At 43.2% G+C, this 11,307-nt stretch overlaps 1 long non-coding RNA gene across 1 annotated transcript; it reads left to right on the plus strand.

Moving 5' to 3' along the window:
- Positions 1–1,853: 1,853 nt before the first annotated feature.
- Positions 1,854–5,358, plus strand: LOC310849042. Its single transcript, XR_014566757.1, has 3 exons — positions 1,854–1,943; positions 4,495–4,566; positions 5,251–5,358. It is a non-coding gene; the product is annotated as an uncharacterized lncRNA (long non-coding RNA).
- The last annotated feature ends 5,949 nt before the right edge of the window (positions 5,359–11,307 follow it).

Below are 11,307 nucleotides of genomic sequence, written 5' to 3' on the forward strand. Positions count from 1 at the left end.
AGTGCTATAACTTGGCCCGATTCCTGTGTACTGAGGAGCAATAGCCATTGGCAGTGCTATGGTTCCACTAAAGAGAAACTACTGCACTGTGTAGTTGTGACAAGCCACAGGCTGTCTGCAGGCGAAGAAGGGAAAGGGTGCACAAGAATGGCGAAGACACTTGAACCACATCCTAAATACTGTCATAGTAACCTCCTTATCCTAATGATGTTTTCCTGGTGTGCAGTCACAGGTTTTAGAGCGGGGGGGGGGGGTTCTTCATAAAGAAATGATTGAAGCCTTTTCATAATGCAATACAATAAAAAGCAAACTAATCTAGATCAAAACAAAAAAGAAAGAAAGAGAAAGTGCAAAGTTCCTCTCTCAAAGGTAGAGCTGAACTGGGATTTCCATTTTCCCAAAAATGAAAATCCATACAAAGTTGTTGAGCTTTTCCCATACATTTTGCCGATTCAACAAAAATCTGCCTGGATGCCATTTTGCAGCCCATTTCTATGATCTGTGTCTGGGTATGAGGATTAGATATGTGAACTGCTCTTTGTGTGTACACCATGTGCAATCCAATCTATATCCATATTTTGCATATACTGTACAGTTTACACACTCCTTTTTGTGGTGCATGGACCACTCATGTAGAAGCATGCTTATTTATGGCATATCCCATATATGACATACTGATATTTTTTTGGCTAAGCACCAAGCTTGATGTCAGCATCTGGTTATAAAAAGGTGCATTTTTTGAAAGAATATTTTTTTCCCCTGTAAAAAGATGAGTTTCTAATCTATGGTATACATGTTGTTGTTGTTGTTTAGTCGTGTCCGACTCTTCGTGACCCCATGGACCAGAGCACACGAGTCACTCCTGTCTTCCACTGCCTCCCACAGTTTGGTCAAACTCATGTTTGTAGCTTCGAGAACACTGCCCAACAATCTCGTCCTCTGTCGTCCCCTTCTCCTTGTGCCCTCCATCTTTCCCAACATCAGGGTCTTTTCCAGAGAGTCTTCTCTTCTCATGAGGTGGCCAAATTACTGGAGCCTCAGCTTCACGATCTGTCCTTCCAGTGAGCACTCAGGGCTGATTTCCTTAAGAATGGAGAGGTTTGATCTTCTTGCAGTCCATGGGACTCTCAAGAGTCTCTTCCAGCACCATAATTCAAAAGCATCAATTCTTCGGCGATCAGCCTTCTTTATGGTCCTGAACACAATTCATTAACACCATTCCTTGTCCTTTAGTCAGTTTATGGTCCTTCCCTTTTCACAGTGGATCTGTACTTCTGGTGTGTTTGAACAACGCAAATGGAGCCACCTCAATACAAACACATCAAATGTATTTTTTTATTTTATTTTCTGGAGCTACAACTTGTTTGTGAATGATTGTGCCATGTATTCAATGAAGGCTTGAAAGAAAACAGCTCGACCTTTACAAATGTATCTGTAATGAATGAATGGTGAAATCAGCTGAGTCAGTAATCATCGGCTGACTGTACAAAATACATATCGCTAGGAATTCAATAAATGGATCTTGTTTAAGAAATCATTTCATATTATAAATGCTGCTCTGCATGCAGGGTATTGAATTCAGTCAAGATGAAGTCTGCAGCTAAATTATTCATTCGTTCATGGTTCGTGTAGATTTCTATTTTCTAGACACTTATATTGGGAGAAAGTGTATGCACTGTTGCTGTAATTAAAAAAAAATATATTTTTTTTTTGATGCCTTCAGCACCGGACAACATGATGTTATGAGACTTTTTTAAAAAAAATATATCTAGGTCACAATTCAGCTGTGAGGTGTGCAGTAGCCAAGCCTGCACCTGCACAGCTCTTGCAAAATATCAGCAATCACACCAATAGGTGTTTGATAGTAAGGAGGGGGCAAGCACATCTCTCAAGGCCCACTGAAACCCTCATGACCAAGAGCCAAGCCTGATACTTTATGTTAGGTATGGAATGTATGTGCAGCAGGTATGTAGACAGATGGTTTCTAAAGGGTCACCTGGCCTGTTGCTTCCAAAGGGTTAACTAGCTGCATTTGCCCATCTGAGTCTAAAACGACACTGCCAGTGGCATTTTTCAGCCCAAGAGTGTGGATCTATTTAAGAAATTGTCTTCTAGTAATCCAGCCCCTTAGAGGCATTTTAGGTGATTACAGTCATCCCTTCTGTAATTTATATAATTATAGAAAATGTGATTCTTCTCAGTCATCGGTTTCATTTGTCTTACGCTGCCCAGACAGGAACAGAATAGAAATCAGAGATTTCATTTGTGCCACTGGTTATTATGTAGCTCTATCCAAATTTCCCTTAAGGTTTAACTAGACACATCAATCTCTCAAATTTACATCTCCTCGGAAGGGACGCTGCACTCTCAATTCCTTGCTTCTCATCTTAAAAACATTTCCGCAAGCCTCACATTCCAGATGGCTGAGGTATCTGCACAGCGTTTTATGCAGCTAAGCTACAGTGAAGTTCATCACATAGTAGCAGCTCAAGTGGTCATCCATTAATTGTTTAAATTCCCCGGCCGGTCATCAGTTTTCCTGACAGGTTTAGGGACCAAGATTTCAATTGCATATAGTGGCCTGGGGTTTGTCCACTCAACACCCCTCTAGGCAGGACTGGCCCAAGACATTTTGGCACCTGAGGCGAAGCATAAAATGGTGCCTCTCTCTCCAGCAGGGAATAAGTGGAGAGTGAAAATCAACACCAGGAACAAAGGGGGAATAAAGTTCTACACTGGGGTCCCCTACCCCTATGGATCCTGCCGCCTGAGGCAGTCACCTCACCTTCCCTTTCAGTGTATTGTTACTGGGTCCATTTAGAACTTTTATTTGGTGGTTACAATTGTCCATCTCAATATAGGGCAGCCTTTCTCAACTGTGGGTCCCCAGATGCTATTGGACTACAACTCCCATCACCCCTCGCTAGCAAGGCCAGAGCTCAGGGATGATGAGAGTTGTAGTCCAACAACATCTGGAGACCCACAGGTTGAAAACCGCTGATATAGGGCATAGCCTTTCCAGAGGATTTACAATCACAACAGTTCCTGTGTCTTTATTAAACTATATTCACACACACACACACACACACACACACATTTCAATTGATGTTTGCATACCAAAATAGACCCTGTTCTGTTGAAGATGTAGAAGTTCCTCATCTAATTATAGGCTCCTCATCTTTGCCTCCTATTATTTCTTCCTGTATCATTAATTTGCTCACATATCACTCTCTTAACATGCATCCAGGCAAGTAAGAAGCATTGTCAGAGTTCAAGGAAACACATGAGCCAGGCAAAACACTCATGGAGAACGCCAAAAGGTGATGGTGTAGGGCATGGCCAGGAGAGAATAGGTGGGCTGGAGAGGGATGTGGCCTGGAGAGAGTCCCAAGGGCCAGGTTGTGGGCCCTGAAGGGCCACATTGAGACCCAAAGCTAGAGGTAACCCATCCCTGCTCTATTTTGTGGCATCACCCCCATTTGATTTCTTTTGAGGGCATTGTTGCCCATTAAGCAAACAAACTTCCTATTGCATCTTTCCAGATGTTCTGATGGCACAACTTGGTCTCACCTACTCTGATTGTGCAGGGGTGTCATGTTGCCCTTTTGGTCCAGCTACATTTTCTCTCATTTTATACCTGATTTTCACTGTGTCCACATTATTGGGTATATGGTAATATAGAGGGCGAGCAGACTAAAATCCAGCCGTTGTTCTGTTGTTGTTGTTTCGGGCATTCTTATTTAGTTTTGCTAATGCATTGGCAAAGGTGAGACCAGCATGCAACTGAAGTTGATCTGACAGTTTTGTATGTTTTATGCCCACAAATGTCCTGTCGCTTATAGGCTCTTCTTTTTGTGTTTCCATAGTTACAACGCCCAGCTAGTGAATAAAGGCTTCTGCAGTTTCCCCCTTGATCCTGGCACCTCTTGCTAAGTGTTGCTCTTTCATATATGACCTTTCGACTCCTGACAACAGGTTTCTCAAAAAGCTCCTTTCACTTCTACGTAAATCGTTTTGGGTTTCTGCAGTGAGAGGTAGGCTGTATAGGCAACAATACCATCTGCAAGGTCCCCTGGGGGGGGGAATGAGAGCATTGAGTTGGTGGTCAGTTCTCAGCACCAACCTGGAAACAATCCCACCCACCCACCCCCTCTCTCATCTCCTAATCCTGCTGGGCCAACTACTTGTTTTCAGAAAATCATGGTAGATGTTGGGTTGTGCCATCCCTGATCTTGGGCCATGCTGGCTGCAGTTCATGGCATTTGGCATCCAACAAAATCTGGAGGATACCACATTGGTTATCTATCCTTGGATATATCCAGCACCCCAGCACTGAAGGGGGGGTGAATGGGAACACTGCATGCAACTTTGCACAGAACAATCTGTGCGGAATAATCTGTGCAAAGTTTAAAAAGCAGCCTTTTCAGTCACCCCAGTGCAGCACTAAAGTGGGCAGTACAGGGAATAATTGTTGTATCTCTCTGTGTGCCTCAGGCTTCAGGGAATCTGCTCCTCCTTCCTCACAGCCGGCTTCCAGTAATGGAAAGACAAGAAGCTCTTACCAATGTATTTTATTCAGTATTCACAGAGAGAGACGCAGGATGCCGTCTCAAGGATAATGGCGTTGCTCTGAGTAATCCCCTCCCCGCTTTCTCTCTTAGTCGTCAGCAGCTCCACCCCCTTTACGGGGGTGCTCAAGGCCCTTTATCTATTTGCTTTCTGTTCTACCACTTTCACTGCCCTCCGGGTCCTAGGAGAAGGGGGACGGTCTAGAATGCCTTCTAATGATAACATGTCAGCCAGCTGCTCCAACTCTGCTGCTCCCCCACACACCCTCTTCTTCTTCCATCATCTCCCAGCTTTGTCCCTCTTCTGTCTCAGATCCATGGCTTTCTGCAAACCACTGTTGTAAATCTATACCATCCTCCTCTTCTCAGGAAGGTTCGGGAGTAGGGAGGTCGGTCTCCACCATTCCTCCTCAGTCCAGTCCCTGACAACATGTGTTCTGTGAGAACATTATGTTTTAGTGGGTGCACGTTTGCCCAGCCATGAACATAGCAACTTTTGTGGTGTATAACTGAATACATAAAAACACACTTTAGTAAGCTGAAGCCCGTTTTTATTCCTTTGTTTAAACACCTAATCTTTGTATTCTAGCCTTCTTCCTTCATTGTGCATCAGACTCAATTCATAATATACAGTACTTCTGGGGTTTCACTGAAACTGCTTTTCCTCCCCATCTGTACCCAGATACGATGTTTGCACACAGTGAAGTGGTCAGTGGCCTGCCACACCACAAAATACGTATGCGTCGATGGTGCACTAAAGGAGTAAATCCCTACTTTGGGTGTACAATGGAATGTCAAGTTGCAGACGTAATCCATCCCGGAGGCACGTCCGCAACTCGAAGCATTCTTATTCAGAAGTGCCATGTCTGCGCACACGCGTGGCGCGAGTTAGCACTTCTGCGCATGCACGAGTGGTGAATCCCAGAAGTAACCTGTTCCAATACTTCCGGGACGAAAGACGAAAACATGCAACCTGAGGTATGACTGTATTGGCTATTTGTGAGTTGATTTATTCATAGAACTATCTGCCATGTGTACATTGAAGCCATGCCCCAGGTGGAAGGAAGGGGCAATTTGCATGGCTGAAAGGGAGCCCCTTCTAAAACTTCTCATGTTTGGTCCTCAGAAACAAAGAAACAAAACCATGGAGGGCAAAATGGTTAATCCACTGAAGTCAATTTATTGAAGCTGAACCTGGCCCCAGGAAATTAGGGGTGCAGTTCATCCTGTAGAATCAGTTTAAGTTTTGAAAGTACCTTTGATAGAGATCAGGCTTGCACTTTAGGTGTATTGTTAAAAATTGTCGTCTTTCGGTGGAAAAAAATAAGAGAAAACAAATGTTGCCGAGGCCATCCAGAATTGGATTGCTTTTCCTACTGACGTGCTCATTCCTGTTTACATCAAAGAAAGAAAAATCTAGTGCAATCGAAAAGTTCAGTTGCTGCAGCATCCTGCAAAAAAATAAGCTGGTTTATGCTTAAAGCCTTTCACTGGCCGTAATCCTTTAAATCCCTTGCATGCCATAGCAAATTGAAATTCAGCTGGGGCTGTCCGGACTTGTAAAGACAAACCATCCTTCATCAAAGAGGCATCCATATTGATAAATTGCTCCCTTCGTAGTCATGACACTATCTCTAAAAGTGATTTGTGTACATTAGCAGAGCAGTAAAAAGATGAAAAGAAAAGCCCTTAAGAGTAAACTTAGATGCAGAATGAAAATGATGACTTGTAGCAGTCAAGTGGCTCTTTATGGAATCAGATTTGGAAGGGAGAAAAAAAGAAAGACCATTCATTATGGCGTGTATAAAACAGAAGAACAATATACAGGGCAAAATGGACCCAGCCCTTAAGACCCAGCATGGGACTCCTTCTTGCGCTGTTCAAGATTATCATGGAGACAAAATTCATGAGGGCTAAACAAATGGAATAGATTCCTCAGGAGTCTGCTTGGAAGTAATTTGATCACAAGTGCACTTATTCCCTCTTGTTTGATGCAAAGGGAGCATAATCTTTGGAAACAACAGTACTATAGGATTTTCACAGCAGTGCTGCCATTAGATACAATTTAGACTGGTGCTGATGTGCCTGATTCCTAGTTTGGACTCCCTCGTGAGTTTTTCACATAGCATGGCTCCATCACATGCTCTTATGCTGCTATGTTTGCTGTTTCTCAGGTCAGACGTGACGATGGGCAGAATTCAATGAGGTGAAGCCACTTCTTTTAGCTCAAAGGACAGGCTCCACCTTCCATGCTGCTCCACAGAGTCTCTCAGACTTCAGGAACTGGCCTTTGGGAAGGAGGAGATGGGAAATTCCATTACACACGGAACTCTATTTACAATTCTTTGGATTCCCATCCTCTAGGTTCATTCAGCAAGTTTACGGGCCATTCCCTCATTCAAGGGAACTGTGGTTCACATAGAGGAGTAAGGATTTTCACACACATTTTTATCATTCTCACCAAATAGTCATTCTAGACTAAGTCATGACAGTTAAGTAGGTGGAATATATGTTTGTTGTTTAGATTTATCCTCAGAGAGCCAAAACTAGGGATCAGGGGAAACTTGGACTACCTAATTCACACTTTCTGAAACAGTATGTGAAACGAAGCACAGCTATCATTTCATAGTCACACTTCCCCTGAATTTTGTAATTCAGTTTTCCAAGCAAATAATGTGTGTAAAAAATACATTAGGGGAAAGGGTACATAAAAGTGTGTTTATTAATGAAAAATAACATAAAGATGAGTTATATTAAGGAAATTACAGTAGTTTGCAAAATTGTGTCCATTAGGCAAAATTGCATACATAAATTTATATAGTTTGTGTGATAATCTATGGACAGAGACGACAAAAGGAGGGAAATGAATGGGTTCAAAACAGTGGGGAGAGCAGAGGAATGAGAGAGGCAGTTCTTACTTCCTTATCAGCAACCATTTGTGGTAGGTTATGCTGAGAGAATGGGACGTGGGTGGCGCTGTGGGTTAAACCACAGAGCCTAGGACTTGCCGATCAGAAGGTCAGCGGTTCAAATCCCCACAACGGGGTGAGCTCCCATTGCTTGGTCCCTGCTCCTGCCAACCTAGCAGTTCGAAAACACGTCAAAGTGCAAGTAGATAAATAGGTACCGCTCCAGTGGGAAGGTAAACGGCGTTTTCGTGTGCTGCTCTGGTTCACCAGAAGCGGCTTAGTCATGCTGGCCACATGACCCAGAAGCTGTACGCCGACTCCCTTGGCCAATAAAGCGAGATGAGCGCTGCAACCCCAGAGTCGGCCACAACTGGACCTAATGGTCAAGGGTACCTTTACCTTTTATGCAGGAGAAAAGTTGCACAGGGCCACCTAATTAGCTTCAGGGTTGAGTGTGCACTGTCGGAGTAGACCCTTATCTGTTTTGTCTCCCAGCCCCTGCAATTACCCAAGTGCATGGGCTGCCAAGCACAGAGTTTGGCCACTGGCACTATAGCATGAGCACTGAATCCGAACCATTTAAACTAGCAATTCAAAAACGAAACCTTGCACATGGCAACCAACCTGCACTGAAATTTTTGGTGTGAATGGGTTTTCAAACCTAGGTCTTTTCTAGTTCTAAAAATGACGTGCTATCTAGTGCACCTGTCGGAAGCCGGAGCCAGTAGTAGGTCAGCGATAAAAAAAACCACTGGTGTCAGTGAAGTTAACTCTTTATTCAAAGAAATAGCGCAGGCCAAGTGATCACAGCAACTCTTCCCAGCAGGTCTTGCCCCAATGAGGCAGTTGCGAGGACTTGAAGTTCCCACCTAAGTGTGCCATATGTCAGATTTGTCACATAGGTTTTTTCTCTCATTTCTTCGGGGGGGGGGGAGTCATCTATATCGTTAAGAAGTCTGCTGGACTTGTCAACCAGAATCACACAGAATAGTGGGTACCTCTAATTGTTTACAAAAATCTCCCATCCAACCCTTTGGCTCAGCCCTAGCATTCAATGGTTTATCCGAATCTTTTTCAACTGTCTTCCAACATAGGCTGATTACATGAAACATTCCTTTTTTAAATCAGCTGGCAAATGTATTTGCAGTTCCTTCGAGGTACGTCCTGTAAGCAAGTCCTCTGGTTATTTGAACAATACAGCTATCTGCGCAGAATTAACCTGTACTGTTAAATTCTGTGAGAAATGTTGGGGGGGGGGACCTTTCTAAATTAAAGTGATTGACACCATCTTCATTCCAAGTTGATGTGCCTCAACTGTTTCCTCTTAATTCAATTTTCCACACATGAATTCTGACTTCCTTTTGTGGGTGTTGTTTAGGTGAATTCCGAAGCCTTTTGTGTATTTGGTTAATTGCTAAACGGTTTTAGCAAAAATCCCCACCACCACCACCCCATGCAAATTCCTCTGTGCACATGAGTCTATGCAGATTGAGTTTTCCAGCTCAAGACCTGCAAACTCGCATCTAGTTTCCTGCGTGTTAAGTGTACATTGGGCTGATGTCAAACGATTTATTGCAATTAGATGCATGACCATAGCCATTAGGTGCAGTCCAAAGCACTAAATGTCTGCAATATATGTATGAAATTCTATGCAAGGAGGGTGGCTGCATTCACTTCAGTGTTAGGGAATGTCATACAAAGGGCTGTTCCCAACATCTGTGTGAGAGAAGTTCCACTGTCTCAGAAGACGGCAAGCAATCGCATGGGTGAATGTTCCACCATATCTAAAACAAAACAAACCCACTTCCTACACAAGGTCTACCTGGCACATTGGGTGGGAAAGAGTTAGCTAGTAAATGAGATTGTAAACTGTTCAGAAGGACCTGCCTTATTGTGCTTCTTTTACTTGGTAAACTGAAAACAGGTTAATGTTGTTGCATAAATAGTAAAGCACTGGGTACATTCTTTTAAAAAAAAAGAATACACACACACACACACACAGGTACCTCGGTTTACGAACTTAATCTGTTCCAGAAGTCCGTTCTTCAACTGAAACCATTCTTAAACCAAGGCCCGCTTTCCCTAATGAGGCCTCCCACCATTCAGATTCCGTCCTTAGACCGAGGTAAAGTTCTCAAACCAAGACACTACTTCCAGTTTTGTGGAGTTCGTAAACCGAATCATTTGTAATCAGGACTATTCTTAAACCAAGGTACCTCTCTCTCTCTCTCTCTCTCTCTCTGTGTGTGTGTGTGTGTGTGTGTGTGTGTGTGTGTGTGTATTGGCACACCTTCCAGATTTTGAAAAGTTTCCATCTGACAGCCATACGGCCCTCCTTTCTGCGGAACATATTTCCTAATACGTTGAAGCAGCGAACAGTTTGCATAATCTCTTTGCTTTTCCCTGACTGCCAGTAATGAAATGCTGCTCTTTCTGAAATAATTTCCTGACTATTTGCTAAGATTCATCTCCGACATTTCATTAAATATGATCATTTAACTGTACAAGTACAAATGTATTTTTAATTTCACTTACTGCAGATATTACAGATGTGGTGGGGGGAAAATGAATTTGTATTGCTCTAGGACAAATATATCATTCACGTGTGCACACCACTGCCTGCACCCACCCACCCACCCACACGCACAAATATTAAAAATTACTGAAACTTCCACCAAGATTTATACTTAACATTTCCATTTTCAGTGTTGCCAGTGAAACATATTGTATGTCACTCAACCATACATGATGCTATGAGGAATGAGTGGGTGATTACAGTGGGAGGGCTTTATCAGCATCTCCAGCTTTCGGCCTTAAATATCATGCCAAGCTGTAATTTGTGGCTTTAAGACGTAAGGTGAATTGGACAGGGATTTGAGGGGCACGTTTTTAAATTATCAAACAGGCCTTTAGCCCAAGGATTTGCCACCATAATAGGTGAAAGCAGATACTGTCATTAAAATGTATTTGGAATTAGCGAACCACAAGCTGCATTTGCTCCACTGGCGAATGTTGTGTCAGGCTAATGTACACCAGAGTGAGCCAAAATCTCCACAGCAGAGGAATAACAAGTCTCAGGGTGGAAGATACCCCCCACCCCATACTTAATGCAATATTTCTGTGGCCGTCAATAACACGTTCCAATTTTCCACAAGGATTTCATTTCCACCTCAGACAGGCACTGAAAAATGCATGCATTCCAACAACAGACTTCATGTGATATTAACCGACCAGCACCTCTGACAGTTACAGAAAGAGACCGACACCTCTGCCCGCAGTGTGTTAAATAGTACATTTAGGAAAACTTTCCTGAGGTCACACTGCTAAGAAAATGTCCTGAGCCTTAGTGTATTTGCACTGAGGTGTCATGGTATCTGTCCTGCAGGGTCCCTTACTGACAAGAAAAAGAGCCATATTCCATATGTATTTCCCCTGTATGTTTCTTTAATCCTTTATTAAAAAACAAAAAAATAGCAAGTTTCCTTCTTAGGCCAATACGTACAACCATTGGGAGACTTCCTTTCCAGACTACATGTCTCTTGTGGGTAGTCATTTGTATGCAGTAGCTCCTCATACAGACCAGGACATTTTCCCCAGGCAGTGACAGACATATGGGCTCTATTGAGGTATGAGTACAAGTGGGAGAGCTGCTATAAAGCCACAGAGAAAAGGCTTCCATGTTAATATATGAAGCTGTGAGCAACATGGGTCCAAGATACCTTAAGGACCTCCAGATATCCCAGCCCAATCACGGAAAACATTTGGTAGAGGGCTGTTAGTTGCCCCCCATGTTACAGAAACCCAACTGGCCTCAACTAGAAACCAAGCTG

Source organism: Podarcis gaigeae (assembly GCF_964106915.1).
Source record: "Podarcis gaigeae genome assembly, chromosome: 7".
Taxonomy (NCBI): Eukaryota; Metazoa; Chordata; class Lepidosauria; order Squamata; family Lacertidae; genus Podarcis; species Podarcis gaigeae.